This window comes from Scophthalmus maximus, chromosome 1 (assembly GCF_022379125.1).
Source record: "Scophthalmus maximus strain ysfricsl-2021 chromosome 1, ASM2237912v1, whole genome shotgun sequence".
Taxonomy (NCBI): domain Eukaryota; kingdom Metazoa; phylum Chordata; class Actinopteri; order Pleuronectiformes; family Scophthalmidae; genus Scophthalmus; species Scophthalmus maximus.
The window spans coordinates 17423204-17441399 of record NC_061515.1 but is presented as its reverse complement, the minus strand read 5'-3'; the positions used below and the strand labels follow the sequence as shown (position 1 = coordinate 17441399).

Genomic DNA, 18196 nt, shown 5'->3' with positions numbered 1-18196 from the left:
CCTCCCTCCTGTATGAATGATTATGATTGTAAACACTGTCTGATTATAAATAGAAACATACCAAGCCATGAAGTAGGAACATTAATTAGAAAAATGGTTGTGGTATTTTTGTCAGTTTAATAACCAGTCCATCATATTTTATCTTAAGTATATAAGTATTTTATACTTTATACCTCTGTTTTGCGGCATTTCAGAGGGAAATGTTGCCTTTTATCCTGCCAGTTAGGCGCAGGGTTTTATTTTTAAACTTATATACATGTCTCACAGCAAGAAGGTTCTGGATTTGAATCCCGGTTCAAACCAACCAGGTCCTTTCCGTGTGGAGTTTGCATGTTTTCCCTGTGTATGCGTAGGTTCACTGTAGGACACTGTCTCTGCACTAAGCAGCTCCTTCAGCAACTGGCAACTTCACCCCAAAGTGTGTGAAGGAGCGGTATCTTAGGTCGTTCCTTCCTGCTGCTTTGAGACTGTACAACCAGCACTGCTCTCGGTAAAACACACACACATATACACACTCCCTTCAGGACTCAACCACTGTAATAATTCACTGGAACATTTAAGACTTAGTGCAATATTCATTTCAATCGAGTGTAACTACCTGTGCAATACTTATGCTCCCTGTGCAATTTGTGTTCCTGCTCTGTATAAAGTATTTATACTTTGTACATATCTATTTTTTTTAATTCGACCATCCACTTTGCTGCTGCAACACCCAAGAATAAAGGACTATCTTATTTTATCTTTTGAATGCCAGACTTGTTTTTTCTTTTTTACAAAGTATTCGGAACACCCCTTCCACCACTGTCTCTCAGTGCAATGCTTTGTGCCAAAACATAGATAGTGGCAAGGCAATACAATACTCTGGAATAGCGGATGTTGTAAAGTAACAGAAAAGTTTGAGCGCACCGTTGAAAATTCCTGAGTGCCATTGAGGAGTTGTACCAGTAGAGGGCAGCACCCCATCACTGCAGATATCTCGATAAATGAATAAATACCTTTTTTTTTCCAGCTGGAGTCTCCCTCTGCTTTAATTTGTACAGTCTGTGAAACTTGGTCAAATATGACGCGTTTTGTTTTGATATGGCAAATTTAACAAGACAGAACTGAGGACGCTGCCGTTTGAAAAAATTATAATACAGGTAGTTGTTGTATTTAACATCTTATGATGTCCCATAATTATTTACATGTGTGTGTTCAAGTATGGGTCAAATGTAAATTAAACTTTTCATTTCATTTTTTTGTCAGCCACAAATAACCCCCCAAAAATGTCTGATAAGATATGTATTGGGTGAAGTACTTAGCGTTCGTTCCCTCATGATTAGGCTCTTATCTCTCTTGCACCTTGGTTTTGTTAATAACATTGTAAACATTCTTCTCTACTCTGTTCTACTTATTTTCATAGTCGATTCACAACAGACCTACACAGCACAATCACAGTCTCTCAGTAAACTGTATACACAAGGATTATATGTCGGAAAGCAAGGACGTTTATGGCTCATTCAAATTGTCAGTGTGGCAGGAAACAACACCAAGATTCAAAGTTCAGTTTTCAGCTCAGAAACAATCAGCAGATTTGGTTTTCTCAGTTGGTATGGGATTGTAAATGTTATTTTTCTCTTATTTAGCCTTCTTATCTATGAGGTAATTTATTCACGTGTGAATAAATGACTGCGCCTGCACATAGCAACACATCCCATCCTGCTGGCTGTCCCCAACAAGGAGGGAAAGTGCTGTGTCCTGTACATACTGTACAGTAAACACACACTTGAAATCAGTTAACTATTATGTTACTCCACATGTGGTGGTTAATGCCGGGGGGGAGGGAAAGATGACACCAGGAGGAACATGTCAGGGGTGCCACAAAGAGGAGGGTGGGCTGCTGCACAGCCCGGCTATGACGCACAAATCAATTCGTAGGCTGCAATCTGCAGGGGCCAACAGCAGCGGCTCTATCAGTGGCTTGCTATTAAACTGAGGAAAAGCAATGGCACAGAGAAACATACAGTTGTATGTGTCCACTGTGCACAACTTTAAAGGTCAAATTTAGATTACGAACAAACCCCACTACAAAGACCACCCAGTAGCTTCCGTAAAAGTTCACGAGAAAAGCAACATGGATTAGCTGTTACCACTTGATTTTATCATCTCGCTTTGACATCGGTAAGACAAAAGAAAGTTGTGGTTTTAAGTCATAGTGTCGAATTTGAACATCTGTTTTTCAAAGCTCCAGAACAGGTTTGGATTCGACCTTGTGTTGTACTGTTTTCAGGGTAAGCCATGAACCGACAATACAAATCTTTTCACATACAGTATATTTTGGAAACTGAAGGACTCTTCATCTTTGTTAGAATTATCTTAAAAATGGAAACTGACATTAAAACGATGAAAACACCTTCTGCTGACAAAGCCTGTGCGATGTAATGAAAAACTCCAGAGGAGCGATTGACTGGACCTTGCTATGAGATTATTTGGGTATGTTCAAGGTCAAGATGGAACTACGAATCCTTTTTTTAGGGAATGGAAATCTTTCCTTTGGAACCTCAGGGACTTTCCTTGTCATCTCAAAATGGTAATTGAAAGAGATTAAGACCAAGAAGTGCTCCGACAGTGGTAAAACCTGAATAATCTGCATGACAATGGTAGAAAAACTCCAGTGGACTTCGCAGTGAGCTGCTAATTTCCAGGGCAAAGTTGAACTTTCAATCTCATTTAATGCAAGTATCTTATAGTCCATTAGAGTTTTTAATGTGGAAATCTGCAATCATAACCAACTTGAATCACATTACAGAAGGTGCGGGATGCATTTTTAATCCAAATTCGGTACCGACACTGAACTCCTCTCAAAAGAGCAGCAAACACATGGGTATCTTGAAGATCATGCAATCTGCCGTTTTATTTAAGCTATAGGTAAATCAAAGTAAACAAAGAAGAGCTGTGCCATAGGTAATCTACACATAATAATGATAATAATAATAATCCATTTCATTTATAGAGCACTTTTCATTGCTAAAAGCAATCTCAGAGTGTTTTGTTATTTCATGACAAAACCCTATGGTGGAGGGAAACCTCAAGATTCAGCTCACAAAACATGTCAGCCACACAAAAATGGAAAAGAAATGTCTTCTTTTCTTCAGAACTTTCCCTTTTTCATTCAATAAAATGGAAATTTGAAAAGAGATTAAGTCCCGGTCCGACAATGGTAAAAACCTGAATAATCTGCATGACAATAGGGGGCAAACTCCTGGGGACCTTAATTTCCAGGGTCAAAGTTGAACTTTCACTCTCAACTGATGCTAACATTCTATAATGATAATAATTATAATAAATTTCATTTATAGACTATGGGGTGTTCAATGTGAAAAATCTGCCATCATAAACCAACATGAATAAAATTACAGAGGGTGCGTGGTGCGTTTTCGGTCAAAAGGCCATGCCGCCACTTTCAAAAGAGCTGCAGAGGGATTGATGCGTCGTGCGTCATGCTCGATTCTAATTTGAAACGACACGTTCACAGCGACGAGTGGCACATACAGGTGACCTACACGTGTTCAGATGTTTCGTGGCTGAAACACATACAGCAACACTCGAGACGCGAGCACAGGCCATGCTTTGTGTGCTGCAGGACTCTGACGGGCCCCACCCGGGCCCCGGGCCCAGCCTCCCACCCCCCGGGCCCCGCCCCCGCCCCCCGGGCCCCGCCCCCTCCCCTATAGAACATGTCCCGGCGTCCTGTGAGGACTTCACAGGCGGCGTTGGGCTGAAGCTTCTCCCAGCGCTTCCTCCAAGAAGGAACAGGACTCCCGACACCAGAGCAGCTGCAGGTGAGACCACAGCTTCTTCTTCTTCTTCTTCTTCTTTTCATTTTTTCATTTTTGTTTTACTCTGTACTGAAACAGTTGGGCCTGAAACAAACAAACAACGGGAAGTAATCCTGCGAGGAAGAAAAAAACCTCCGGTGTGTAAAAGAAAAAAAGAGAAAAGAAAGGAAGCTGATGCTGGTGGACAACTTTACTTTCTAAATTTTGAAGCTGAGATTAGACCCAAAATGTTATTACATTTTTTTTCTCCACGTGTACACAGACACTTGATTTTGTGTTGTTTTTTTTACGAAACAAATAGTAAATGCTGTCTTTTATAGGGAAAAATTCAAGCTCAAAATGTTTGTGTTCTAGATTGTTGGTTGTGAGAGAAAATCGTTTTAGTCGGAGGTTTTAAAAATAGAAAAGAAGTCATTGAAACTGTCGGGATTCAACACGTTTTGGGGCGTAATCGAATTATTGATTAATGAATGAATGAATAAATAAATAACGATGTCAGACGATTTGGCTTTTCAATTTGCACAATTAAAGCTCAAAATATGTCCTAAAAGTATATATTCATATTTAATTTGTAGCACATAACGCAGCGGACTAATTAAGATTAGAAATGTGCCATTTAGGCTTTTTGGATGTGATCAAATTGCATTTTGAGATGATAGAGATACATATATGTTTTTTTTTCTCTCTTGTCCATGTAAAGAAATGAGCCTGGCAGCTATCAGGCAGGGAGTGTTTCTCCCCATTGTTGCTGTTCATTCAGTGGTGATATACCAGGACAGGCTCTTGGCCTTTGTGTACTTTCTTTTTAATAATTTCACTGGAGATTAAGGGGCTTTATATATTTTTTTAAGTGTGAGTGCAGTTCAACCCTGCTGCCAGTTGGTGCACATTTGACCTAAATACGTTGTCCTCTTGTGCATGGCATGTCATCTGTACATTGTGTCCCCTGGCACGCTCTGGGGGAAATACATTGCCCAACTCTCGGGTTTTTCTCGCAAGTGAGCCAACGAGAATCAAGGTGAAAAGATACAGTTCAAAGCAGATTCAATTTTAATTTCTAACCCTGGCAAATTCATTTTTTTGGGGATATCTCAAGCCTTTTTTAATCAACACAAAGGCATTTTTGGAGACGCAAAGTCAAGAATGAGAACTTTCCAGCTTCTTTTCTTTTGTCAACTGTATATTGCAATGTTGACTTTAGAGTCAGGATTGTTCTTTTTTTGGGGGGTGGGGGCTTTTTCCTCCTTGATTAGATTTACACCCAGTAGGTCAGTGGCTTTGTAACAATAGGTGGGAAAACCGTTTAGCATAATGCTAATTAACAAGCTTGAGATGTGGTGGCTCTGTGTCAATGGACAAATCCTCCCTCAATCTGTGACTCGCCCCCAAAAAAGTTTTTCCTATTGTTTCTGTGCTTCAGCCATGTCAGCTCTTTCACAGCTGGGGATAAAAAAGGGAGGTCACATCTTGAGTGCGACTGTCGTGTTCACCTTGACTACTGTATGTCTGCCTGAACCTAGATATTGAACCTCAAAGTGCCTTTTCACATGGCTGACCCAAAATGGAAATGCATAGTGTTTCAGAGATAGGCAATAAGAAGATGTCACTTTGGGCTCTTGAAAATAATCTTGGAAGATAATCACGAATAGCAGAATTATATTGGCACCAATTGTCGGGGGTTTCTTTGGATCCATACATGTATTTATACTATGTTTGTGCAGTGATGGACATTTGTTCAGAAATCAGTTCATTATAAATAGACATTAAATCGGGTTCTGTTCAAGTGGTTTTTGCAACCAGACTGAGAATTTGTCCACTGCGCGCCCACCTACACCTGCAACCATGCACTGATTGGATGGTACCAGCTGTCAATCATAATGTATCCATGCTGCAATGCAAACAGTGCTTAATCGTCTAATTTACTCCAAATAAGACCACATTTTACGAAATTGACATCATGCGGTAATGGAGAAGACATGAAACTAGAGATCGGGACCATAAACTCCTCAGGAAAATGTTTACTGATGTTATAAATCAAGTGAGACAGATGGTCATATTCAGACAGACTTCTTTCACTCCAGTGGAGTCGCCCTCTGCTGGTCATTCCAGAGAACACAGGTCTCAGGCACTTCTACATTGGCTGCATTTTCCTGACCCCGCGACTTCTTCCATTTTATAAACAGTCTCTGATCCTGTTCAGTAGTCGCCAGTTGCAACGTTGCAATACAAGCTTGTACAGATAGAGAGCATAGCAAACCACTCTGGTGACACAGAGCAGCCATGGCAACAGCCGTGTATGCCACAGTCATGGAGAATGCCCAGAAGGAGGAGTGGCGTGTCTGCATGACGACACTGAGGTTGATGATAATGTAATCCTGAGCTACTGTTGGCCGGCTGGAGATTTTTACTATGCGTGCTGCTGCCTCTCGCATGAGATCCTCTGCTGGAGGCAGACGGACTGCGGAGGGGGAGCGAAGTGACATGGGAAGGCAGGACCGAGAGAGGAAGGGAGCGCTGACTGGATTTCATTGGCTGTTGAGTGTAAAGTACACGGTGTACCCAGCAATGTTTACAAGTCCCATCCACACTTTACGTTGATTCTGATTGACATTCATCAATGATTTTTTTTCTTTTTTAAAATAACTGTGTGGGAGAGATTAATTATTTCAGACCTCCCACTCTCTTTTTGTTTTCATTGCATTCTGCTTAGTGCCCATGTGATGAAATGGCATTTTTTGGGGGGGGTTTCTCCTGCTTTTTTTTTTAAACCTTCAAGTCAGATCAAGATCAGTTTTGTGTTTCTGAAAATGAAGGAAAGTTTATATTTGGCAAAAAAATCTGAAGGATGCTGTTTCTCGCATTATGCCATTATTTTGGCACGAGTCCTAGATTCCACCTGCTTTCTGCCACATTCAACTCATTGAACCTGTATGCAGACAGTATTATGAAACGTGGCCAAAAGTGACACACAAATGTGGAAAACGCCCACTTGCTTTTTAAGCCCTCAGATAAACCTGAGTAGTACGCAGGTGATTCACCTGGACTCACGCCGAAGCATGAAGTGAACCACTCCTCAATAACCTGCCAGTATTTTCTGCTATGCTCCCTGAACTGTTCACATCTTTTGAGCAGCCGCTGAGATTGTATCTGTGATATACTCTTAAACACTTGAGATTGGCAGACTATTAAAGGTCGTCAGCTTTGTTTCACTTCAACAAAATTAGTGATTAAGTCTCCAAATTTTTCCAACAAAATGAATATGAGATTGCTACAGTTGTGACAATACTGATTCAACAGTTTCTATGCAAGTTTATGTATTTGGAAGAACACATTTTAACACTTCCAAATCTGGTACTTTATGTACAAGCTGTGTAGCTGTTTCGCCAGTGATGATCAGCAAGGCCTACAGACTGTATATTAAGATGGACAAGAAGGCTCCCCAAAAGTGCATCCTGAATATTTTGATTGGCCCCCACTGGCTGGCTGCAGTATGGGTAATAAAACCTGCCTCGTACATGTTAGCAGATGAGACGTGGGCCAAACTAAAAAGGCAAGCAGACACCTTGCCGAAGAGAAGCTGTGCCAACTATCACAGTAGATAAGTCAGTGTGACACAGACGGGTGACAAATTAAAGGGGGAAAAAAACAAGTATGGAGTGGATGAAACACAATTCTTCCAGAAGAGATTCCATCATTTGTGTTTTGATGGTGGAGGAAAGCAATCTCTGACACTTCAGTCCAAAATCTCCTGTAGGTTTTCAACTGTGTTGAGATCAAGTGACTGTGAATGCCACAGCATATGATTCACATTATTTCCATACTCGTCAAACTATTCAATGAACCCCCATGACCCATAGATGGGGGCATTGCCATCCTTTCCAAAGTTTCCCAATCCCTGCTGTACTAGTTCTTAGCAGCGGATACCTGAGCTGACATGCAGTGAGTGAGCTCTGTTTGCCATCAGGGCCAAGCCATTTATACTATCTGTAGAAGTTGCACAGACAACCATTTGGCTGATAAGAAGATGATGGCAGAGTCAATGTCTTTTTAAGTAAAAGATTTTAATATTTGTTTTAAATCTCCTGCTGCAATGCATTCTACTTACAATTGAGCAAATAGTTGTCTAAAAGAACCCAAATGTTGTTCTGATCTCGAGTTGTAATAAAGTCCATGAAACAAGTAAAACAAATATCCAAAGGATGGCACCACGTACATTCCACAATGGGGATTAGGAGAAAACGGGTGTCTGTTGTTGTGTGGATGAATCAAAACCATTTGCTGTGTTGTCATATAATAACTTGGTTGAAAACAAGCCCACAGCACTGGTTCTAAATCTAATCATAGCATCTGGCAGCGTGGCACATTGCTGGTATCCAGCCTGTTGGAAAGTCTACAGTTACATTGCCAATGGATCCCTGGAAAGTGGTTTCACAAGGGCCTCAGGTAACCACTGTAAACTCTTAATTTTACCTGCATAAAATGGGCCGAAAGCAATTTAAATATCAATATCAATAATCATGGTGGCGAAAAAGACTTATAATGAGCTTTCATTGTTGTTAATGAGAGTTATGTGGCTCCTGTTTGACGATGAAACTAGATGCCCGGATCGGACCCAGATTTGCAGTTACTTTTATTGAATTTGAGCAAAATTATTGTTGTTTTTACGCATTTCCCATCTTGCAACTTGTATGTTGTAGACACTGGCTAACTGCAACCATTTGTTCAGTGAAATGGAAACTACTTATATAACACATCCAGCGACTGGGGTGATTGCAACACTCTACTGAAATAAATGGATGTTATTAAAAGGGGAACCTACTGTCCCATGTTTCTAATCATGGATATTTGTCTCGGGGTCTATGACATTTCATTTCTGCCCCAGTTTGAGATTAAAAGGAAACATCAGGCTGGTTATGTAATCCTACAACATGACATGCATGCTGTCTTGAGAGCGAATCATCTTATTGTATTATTACTATTATCCTTGTCTTGTCCAAATGAGCGGATCATAGCTGACAGTTCACAAAGGGCATTTCTTGTTTTGGAAGGAGCCGGGGAGGGGTGTGTTTGGGAACCCGACCCACTGAGAGTAATGCTTTTTGACAGCATTGTGTATGTGTTTGAAAGTGGGCGTGTGCTTTGTAGGCAAGACCGCAGATCTGGTTGGATCAGCGCATGGGTTGTATAAGAAGTCGGAGCACAGTGCAGAAACGCTCTCAGTAGTTCAAGTTCCTCTGTTCGGATTTTCGGCGTGGCCGTGAAGTCAGGGTCCTGTTGGCCAGTTGGGGCTGGCTTTTCGGAAGGTGAGGAATCCCGAGCCACGGGTTGGTTTTATGGGTTAGTCCGACTTGTTAAACGAGGAGCGACTCGGATAGCGTTTCTTTTTCTCGCAAGGGGGGTGTAACTCCAACCAGGTGGGCACATTAATGCTTCACATTTGTCGTTCCTTCACCTCACCTTCCCTGGACTCCTAATCTCAGATGCAATGATCAATGCCCCTGCTTAAAATGACTTCTGTGGTTGTTTATGATGAAGCGGACGCCTAGGGTTTTGTGTCTTGTATTGCACAGAGTCCCACTGGGATGCCTTTTCCCCATCCTTGCACCAGAAAAGACAGTCCAGTTGTGTCCAATATATATATATATATATATTTATATATTTTTTTACTGTAAGATTTTTGGGCTTTGCTTGTTGGGTACGTGTTGTTCTTAACTCATGGTTCGATATCTATCCATCCATAAGAAAAATCATGTGAAACTCCACTTTCTCGATCAATTACATATGGAATTGTCCATGTGTGAATTAATGAAATTGTCCTTTTCTTTGCTGCGTCAGGCTGTGACACTGCAGGAATAGAGGCTCTGTTGCTCTGCTCAAGATCTGGTTCAAACATGATCATTTAATAACAGGTGCGGGGTTTAGGGGAAAATCTGAGCAGAAACGAGAAAATCTGCCAAGTGGTTCGGATCTAACGTAATTCCAGATGTTAATGATATAGGAACTTACTGTGTCTGTGTTTCTATGCAGTGCGATCATATTGGATTTGCACACAGTGAAGTTATGTGCCATAGCTTCAGGCAAGAGATGTTCCTTCCTCGTGCATGGATGAAATGGGTTTTTGTTTGTGTGCAAGCCAACGGCAGTGTTCTTCCCCCTTTGGCAACAATAATTTCATTAAAAGTTGGACAGGCCTTGATCGTATCTGATGATGATAATAATAACCATAAGAAGGATCTAGACCCGTCTCCCTCAAGACTGGGCTAGATATATTAGATTTCCTGTGTTTGACGAAAACTTCCAGTCACTTCAAATTTTAGGTTTCCAAATGTATGTCTGTGTTGAAAACTTTAAAATTGATTCACTTTCCTGTTGGATTGCATTGCAGATGCCAACTGAATTCTCCCATTTTCTGCTTTGCAGGTCTTGAGCCCCTCCAGATCTTCCCACAGACCCCGCAACACACCACACCACATCAGGAAAAATGATAATCAGACTGGGCCGACTGACTCCTGGATACTTCCGCCTCCTCCAGGTAAAAAGATTCACCTGCTTTTTACATATGATCTCTAAATTGATCAAATTCTTAATTTCAGTTTGTACCAGTAAAATGGATGAGATGCATACACGGTTTGATTTTTAACTGTGAAGGATGCTTTGTAAAAGCAAATTATCTCATTCTTCAACCGCCAAGTAATTTACTCCTTTTGTAAATTGTATTTTTAACGTCCACTCGTCCTTTCTACACTGGTTCTAATCTGAACTGGGGCCCAGTGCTGTTACGTCCCACAATCCGCTTTCATCACCAGTATAATTATGAGTGACACTAATCATTGTGATATACTTTCCCCTCGGTTTCTTTTGTTCCCGTTTGCTGTCATCATAATCCATTAATTAGAAGTGATCCTCCATATGCCCCGTCCATTGTGTAAAGTTTTTGTTCGCATATTTACTTTTAATTTGAAAACAATGGCTGTCCCTTTGTATGGATTTACAGTGACTCAATTGCTCAACAGACCGTAGAAAAGTTGACTGGATGTTATGAAAGATTAAACACACTGGTGCGAAGGGATATTAGATTTGCTAATGCCGAGTAATTGTGGTGGAGTTTGTACTACCATGGGCAACTTTAGAGTTGATTTAAATGTAGCTCTGATGTTTGAAGTGACACATTTCAACGTTTGTGTGACATAGGTCTCAAGTTAAAATCAGGTAATTGCTGGCTTGGTAAGGAGACAAAGGTTGAGACATCAGCGCAACACATTGACAGTTTTTTTTTAATGCTGAGAACAGATTCCGAAGTTAGGTAGCTACCTTGTATGTTGTTGTACATTTGCATTTCAGTTCAACAAGATAAATGAGCTAAACCACTGCAAAAGAAAAATACCTATTTTCTAAATCTGCTTCTTTATTGACTCTTGGTTCTAAAAACATTAATAATAACCATGGGTTCCTTTAGCATGTTGTTAACAAGTGTAGCTTGTCCCACCAGTATCACCAGAAGTCTTATCTGACATTGTGTTTATCGTATACTTTCTTTACATGAAGGGGGGGGATGTATGGGCAGCTGTCTGACCTGAGTGCTGATATTACTATCTCGGTGTTTCAGGCCCTGCATAGAGTCCTGGAGAGCGAGGAGGAGCTGTACATTCAGACTCCACATACAGTATAGACATGATCTGATGTTACAGTCCGTGCTGTTTGATTCTGGGCGTATGGTTTGCTCTCCATACTTCACTTTGAAGAACATTCGCGTTCTCCTCTTGCTGCAACCGCACCCCCTCCTGAATGTTTAATCACATAGCAGAGGGCTGCGTGGTCTTTTAAGGAAGAAGCCCCTTGGGACCAAGTATTTGGTGAATGTTAAGCTTTTAACTGTTTTGGCCATTGCGGTGGAACAAAGATCTTCTTCAGAACAATGTTCTGGATCGCTCACGGTTTGCTCTGTTGGCTGACCCCTGACCTTTGCCCTGTTTTTTTCTATTGTCTCCGCAGAGGCAAGTTGCTGGTGAGGTGCAGATGCAGCCACAAGACCGTGCTGTAAACCAGATCGCCATGATGCTGGCCATCATGGGCCTGGGTTTGTCCTACTACAGTGCCAAACAGATGATGGAGAAGGTCCAGGTCCGGCCCGCGCCCTGAAGAGACTTGACTACTCTCGATTGTTGAAAGAGATGGATGAGCCAATGAGAAGTGAAGGAGATGGAGCGAGGAAGCGGGAACCACAGCAGTGTCTTCAGGGACCGCACTTTTTTCTCACCTCAGTCATAGTCACACTCGGACACTGAATTTCTGGTATCCCTCACTAACCATGCGCAGAGACTTCAGGGCTTCTGCTAAGTGTTTTCTATATTTTCTGTGGTCAGGACCTTTTGAGGGATCTGTGGCTCACATGGGGTCGTGGGTGAGACTGATTTCATGGACTGGTTTGGGTGGGTGATCAAAAAGCAGCTGCCTGCCAACTGGGTCTAACAATTAGTCGTCACAAGGGTACACGCCTGCAAGATGCTGTCCGGGGGGAGGAGAGGGCCCTTATGTAAGTGTAAATTTTTGCCAGTGCTCAAAGCCTGGCCAGAAAAGGTAGAATAATATGAACAGTCAGGCTTTTAAAGGGAAAGCTGGCTGCAATTGAGATGTACCTTTGTGTTTAAATGTTGGCAGGTGGAGAACACGGTTAAAGGGGATGAAAATTTGAGGTTACCTAACCCTTTTAGATTTTATCTATTTGTCCTTTCCCTTCACAAGAGAACCTACAGCCCGTGAACAGATCAGAAGCTGTACTCGCACACTGTCAATATATATATACTTGTGAAATGTATCTGCCACGTGTCAGGTTGAGAGATTATTTGCACAAAACTTGTTTTGAAATGTTTTTAAATACTACAATAGATCTGCAAAGGGACTTAAAAGCACTACCTTTTTACGTGTTTTTCTCTGCATTTCACACAGTTTAACATGAATTGATTAGGTCCTGTGAATTAAGTAGTGTGTTAAGAACCCTTCCTGCAGTATCGACTACATGTCAATGCAAACATTTATCTAAACTAAACATCGCATGGGTGTGCAGACTTTAAATCAAAGCAAAATTCATCAGTCTCTCTTGTTTTTATTGATGAATGAATGTATTACTTTATTTTGTAATGATTTAATAAAGCTGTGAATTTCTTAAAAGAGACGTACACTGGATGTTTAATAGTTTGCTATAGCTCGGACAATACTCTCTCGTATTAGTCCATTTAGCTTGTGTTTGTTGTTTTTTATTTTTGCAAAGAAACTGAGAAGAGTCTGAGTTGTCCCGAGGTTGGCGTGAGAAGCTGCAGATCCTCAGTATTTCCTGTATCCGAGTCTGTGTTGTCATCTGTACGCAACAGGAAGTTTTCAGGCTGTTGCACATGTTGACTCACTTGTTTGCGTGCCAATGAATGCGAAGCTCATGCACTATGCATTTGAGTAAAAATGGCAATAAAGGGATAAGGAGGACATGTTCATCAAGTAGACCTAAGACATAATTTCTGTCCGCATCTCGTATTACCCACTTTATGCATTGAGGAAAGCAAAGATCGAAGGGTTATTGAAGACTGTTTTTAGGTGTATCCAAAATGCCCCAGAAGTTCAACATTTCAAAGAAATATGATATGATTTGGGACAATTTTGGTGCCTGGCCTGTGAATATGCCTTAATGTGATGTTTCTGGGTGGTAAATTAAAGGGCAAATACAGCTTATTGTCCTCTCTGTTGATTACATGGCAGCCTTTTTTTGTCATCTCACAATAGTCATGGAACATTCATACTGTTTATGGATTTATATTCCCCACTAACGGGGTACATCCGACGGTGTGGCAGAAGCGTAATATGTTGGTTGAGCAAAACAGATTTCTTTGTTATGGCACTTTATTCAGCAGGTGAAGATCAGATGGGTTTGAGGCAGATAAGCGGTTGTTTCTCGGCACGCTCTCCTCATGCTCTTGTAAGGTCCGGAGTTTCGACGGTGCGCATTTCTGCTCAGGCTGATGTGATGCTCTGTGACAGGCTGAGACCTCGTTGGGCGCCACGTGCCCCTCTGCCCACGCCACAAGCTCCTCCCCTCCCGCCCTCCACATCGCCTCCCCCGTGCACATCATTGGGTGAAAGAAATCACTTTGGTGTCTCCGTGGTGCTGGAAACAGGATGCAGCCCTCGACGAAGAGAGCGCCTGTTGGCTGACCAGTGATGCGTCACCAAAATCAGCCTGGTTCTAAGCTGCAGAGACAAAAGGCTGCAGATAAGGCCGTTGGTGGGGAATGTGGATGAGAGGGTCATTATTTTGGACAAGGATCTGGGCTCCACTCCCTTTATTTTGTTTCAACATCAAATCAATTTTCACCAAGGGGCTTTTCAATACACTCGGAGATAGATCCTCTAAAACAATCAAGTAAAGTTTTGTAAATGTGATGGCTCTGTGGATGTTTGTGGAAGGCCCCGAAGCTGGCTATTTAAGAAATGTCAGGAATGGTTGGGAGCTGCAGGTGTGAACAAGAGACACAAATGGGACTGAAAGTAATTTTCAGATGAGAGTCACCTTTAATTTTCCAGTTGCTGGGTTCAAATGTATCCTAAAAATGTTCAACTTGTCTATGCATGAACAATCTTTGTACTGTATGGCAGTGGGCGAGTAGTTACTCCCGTTTGTACCTTATTGTGGGCGGGCTGTATAGAAATAATAAATTATGGTTTTAATAATGTTTTGGATGTCGCTTGCACTGATTAAATCTCCATGATAAGAATACAGTTATGTGGGCTGTGCAGATTATGATATAGCTTTATTTTCAATCAAAAATAACTGTACATACCTCTCCACAGTACATCCCTTGTGGCCTTGTGAAGTTCTCTAGTAAAGATACAGTTCCAAAACTCATTCCTGTGAAAATATTGAAAACAATATTATTGTTTTATGTTAAATAAAAACATTCAAATAAAATATTTGCTTTGTGACTAATTTGTTAGTTATTGTCTTGTTTGAAGTGTTAAGCTGCTGAAAGTGCTCGGGCATTATGTGATGATATTTTAAAATGTAGAGGATAGTCTACTTTAAACCTTGGCTCCCTTCACCTCTACCCAGCTGACTGATCACAGACCATTGTGGCCATGCCTATGTTGGAGTTTTGGTTTTTGGTTTTCACCAGACATTGCCCTCCAAAATTTCCCAAAATCAGAAAGTTGTGGAGAGAGAAAGAGTGTTTCCCAATGCTATTATTCACAAAGTGGTTTGGATGAAGTATACTTGCAGCATTATATCCCTTAATATATTGAAAGATACATATTGTCAACTTAAAGTAAGCAGTGATCCTTTATTACAAGGCAAAAATGAAAAACAATGTAAACCTCTGCTGTCCTCAAATTTCCCGCACAGATTTATTGAACACAAAGTGTAAAAGCACAAGCAGATTGTGATATTACTTATATGCATAGACCACATCAGGTTACGTCTCAGCTTCCGCAGAGTCTGGCCATGGCGATGGCAGCGTGCACGTGCATGTGCATGGCTGGGGCATGTGCTGCATGGAGGTTCATGGGTGGCCTCTGCCTGGGAAGCCACTGTTGTGACTGGCGTCCAACGTGCAGAGGGCAGAGAACGGCCTGTCTCTCAGATCCAGTTCACCACCCACCCTGTATCTTGCTGCTCCATAAAAACCTTCAATCTTCAACTGATAGACTTTTACTTATACAAATTTGTTCTTGCAGTTAAAATTTGATTTTTCCCTGATTATGGAAGTTTATTTCACTGAGTCATTTATAGTTTCAATAAATAAAAAAGCACAACCTGCCTGATAAAGAAATATGATTCAAATGCAAAGTGCTAAATCTGTAGTTTATAGGTTTACTACAGATGTTTGCCCCTATATCTCAGCCTTTACACTCCCAGGTCAGTGATGTAGGACGCCACGTTCTGCATCCTAATCTCACTCTGATTTTTTCCCTTTATGTCCCCATGAGTCCTTTTCATTAGGATTTACTGAAAAGCGGCTTATCTCTTGACTGGAAGGCTGCTTGTTTCTCTATTTATGGGCTCAGCTGTGTTTTTTTCTCTCCCCCCACTGGGTTTATTTTTCTTTATGACGGTTATCAGATGATGTCATCTCTTTGGCACAAAGAAAAGCAATGTTTGCAGCTATAAATATCGCACTAATCAATCAAATTATTTTTGAACCAGTGGCTTTTTCACTTGGACTAGGTCTCTAGTTATTAATTACTATCAATTGTAACAAACTATTAAATGTAAGAATAATGTAAGGTCACTTATTTCTTTCTCATAACTTTCACATAAAGCAACAAAATTATCACTCCAACACCAACAAAATGACTATCATGCATGATTTTAATAAATGCCATAAAGATGTTCAGGTACAATTTGACAACTTGAAGCAAAGTTTTACATATTGTACTGATTTATTAAACGTTTGAAACCTTTCTCCCAAGTGTTTCCAAAGGATCCTTTAGCAACATTAGCGGTGCGACTTTAAGGATGGTGTTTTTGCCTGTTGATCCACTACTAATGACTAAACTAACGTTCATGCCTTGGCTCTTGCTACACTTAATTGGTGAATATTATAAACATAGCACAGAGGTGCAAACATGCCGGCACTTAATCGTCTTTAAATATCATTAAGAGGATGTGGTTTTTTATTATTACATTATTTATTAAAACATTATTTAGATGGGTGTTTTTTCTTCTTCAAATGCACAGCTTTTTCAGACATTTAAAAAGAGGCACATGAGAGACACACATTTGCAGAGCCTGTTGTGTAACTGAAAAGGAAATCACAAAGAAGGAAGGAGTGACTTGGTAAACTACTGGCACTGTCACACAATAAGTGTTCGCACGGTGAAAATAAAAATAAAAATGATGATCCAACACTTTAGTCCCTCAGCAGTGTAAATGTTCAGTAACTTAACTGCGAGATGTCAAGCCTTGCAACTAATACTAAGGGATTTAAAAAAAAAAATTGCAGCCAACAGCCAACTTGTTGAGTTGTCTGACAATAATTGAACAAACCTTTTCAGTTTTTTGGACAGTTTTCAATGTAATCGAACTTATATGGTGCTAGGAAAATAGTATCGCGCTGTTGGGCACAAAAAACAATACAGTCAAAAACTGTCTCCGTATTTCCTGCATTTCATCCCCTATGAAAGTCATTCAGTCTCTGCATAGCCTGTTCCCTTTTGTTAATCACAATCCACAGCCTGAGAATGTTGTTTTAGCTCCCCACATGGTTTTGATGGGCACATTTTTGACTGAGCCGCCATACGAGAGGAGCAGGAACGTTGAGCCGCTGATTTCCTGTCTACATCGGTGGGAACGCTCACGAGTACAACAGTGGCTGCGGGAGTCAAGGCTGGAAATAGGCGGTGGTTTGGGAATGATCGAAGCTCACTCCCTCCCCTTTAAATGCTGAATCCTCTCATTATTGTGGCCTTCTGAGAGTTGTTTCTGTCACGAAGTCTCAGAGATTGTTTTCAGAAACAGTTTCTATGGGCAAACTGGTTGCATATAAGATGTTTTCACAGATTTTAGTTATTAAGGTTGACATCCTGACTTGAGCTTTTAGTGTTGACATTCAATGTATTTGCATAGACAAAAGTATGAGAAGGAAGTTAGTTTAGTTAATGTCTCATTAATGGTTAGCAGACAAAAATGTTTTTTATATTTGTGCAGAGAAATGTCTTCTCAGGAATGGCTCACCTTTCTCAGCTATGTCATTGTCAGGTATTTTACATACAGTGACCTACTTTGATTTTTATCAACAGGCTCTTATATAAGTTGCGACATGGCACTGTACTCACTTGCACTCGCTGACAGGCTTAATGATTCTTTTTGTGTATATCTGTTGACTTGAAAATGAAACAAAGGTTATACTTTTTACTCTTTTAGGACTCAGTCTGTGACAGTTTGCACTAGTTTGGACTCAATGGCAGACCAAGAACCAGGAAAGCAGTTTAAAGGGGGTTTAATTAAACATTCACAAAATTAAATGCAACAAAGGTGGATGGCAGGTTGGCGGAGCTGAGTTGAGGCAAGGTCCCAGGAGAACAACCAATTCTTCCAGGTGAATCCCAAGGCACAGGAGACTGAATCAGAGTTCATATAAAAACAAACAGACTTCAGAACAACTGGGCGATTCTGGAAAGCCGCAGCTTATAAGCAGCCTGGTGACGAGAAAATGACGAGCAGGCTGTCAGTTAGCCACGTGCGCAGAGGGGAAACCACGCCCACTGCTGCACCTGCAGCCATGCGCAAACACACACACGGCCACCCAAAAAGAAAATGAACAGAGATTAATTAAGAGTCACAGCGTGACTATATGTGATATTTATACATTGTTGCTGGTTCAGAATTCTCCAAC

At 41.0% G+C, this 18196-nt stretch overlaps 1 long non-coding RNA gene across 1 annotated transcript; it reads left to right on the top strand.

Moving 5' to 3' along the window:
- The first annotated feature begins 3709 nt into the window (after positions 1-3709).
- On the top strand, positions 3710-12982 carry LOC118314264. Its single transcript, XR_004794626.2, has 3 exons — positions 3710-3821; positions 10239-10350; positions 11811-12982. It is a non-coding gene; the product is annotated as an uncharacterized LOC118314264 (long non-coding RNA).
- Positions 12983-18196: the final 5214 nt, after the last annotated feature.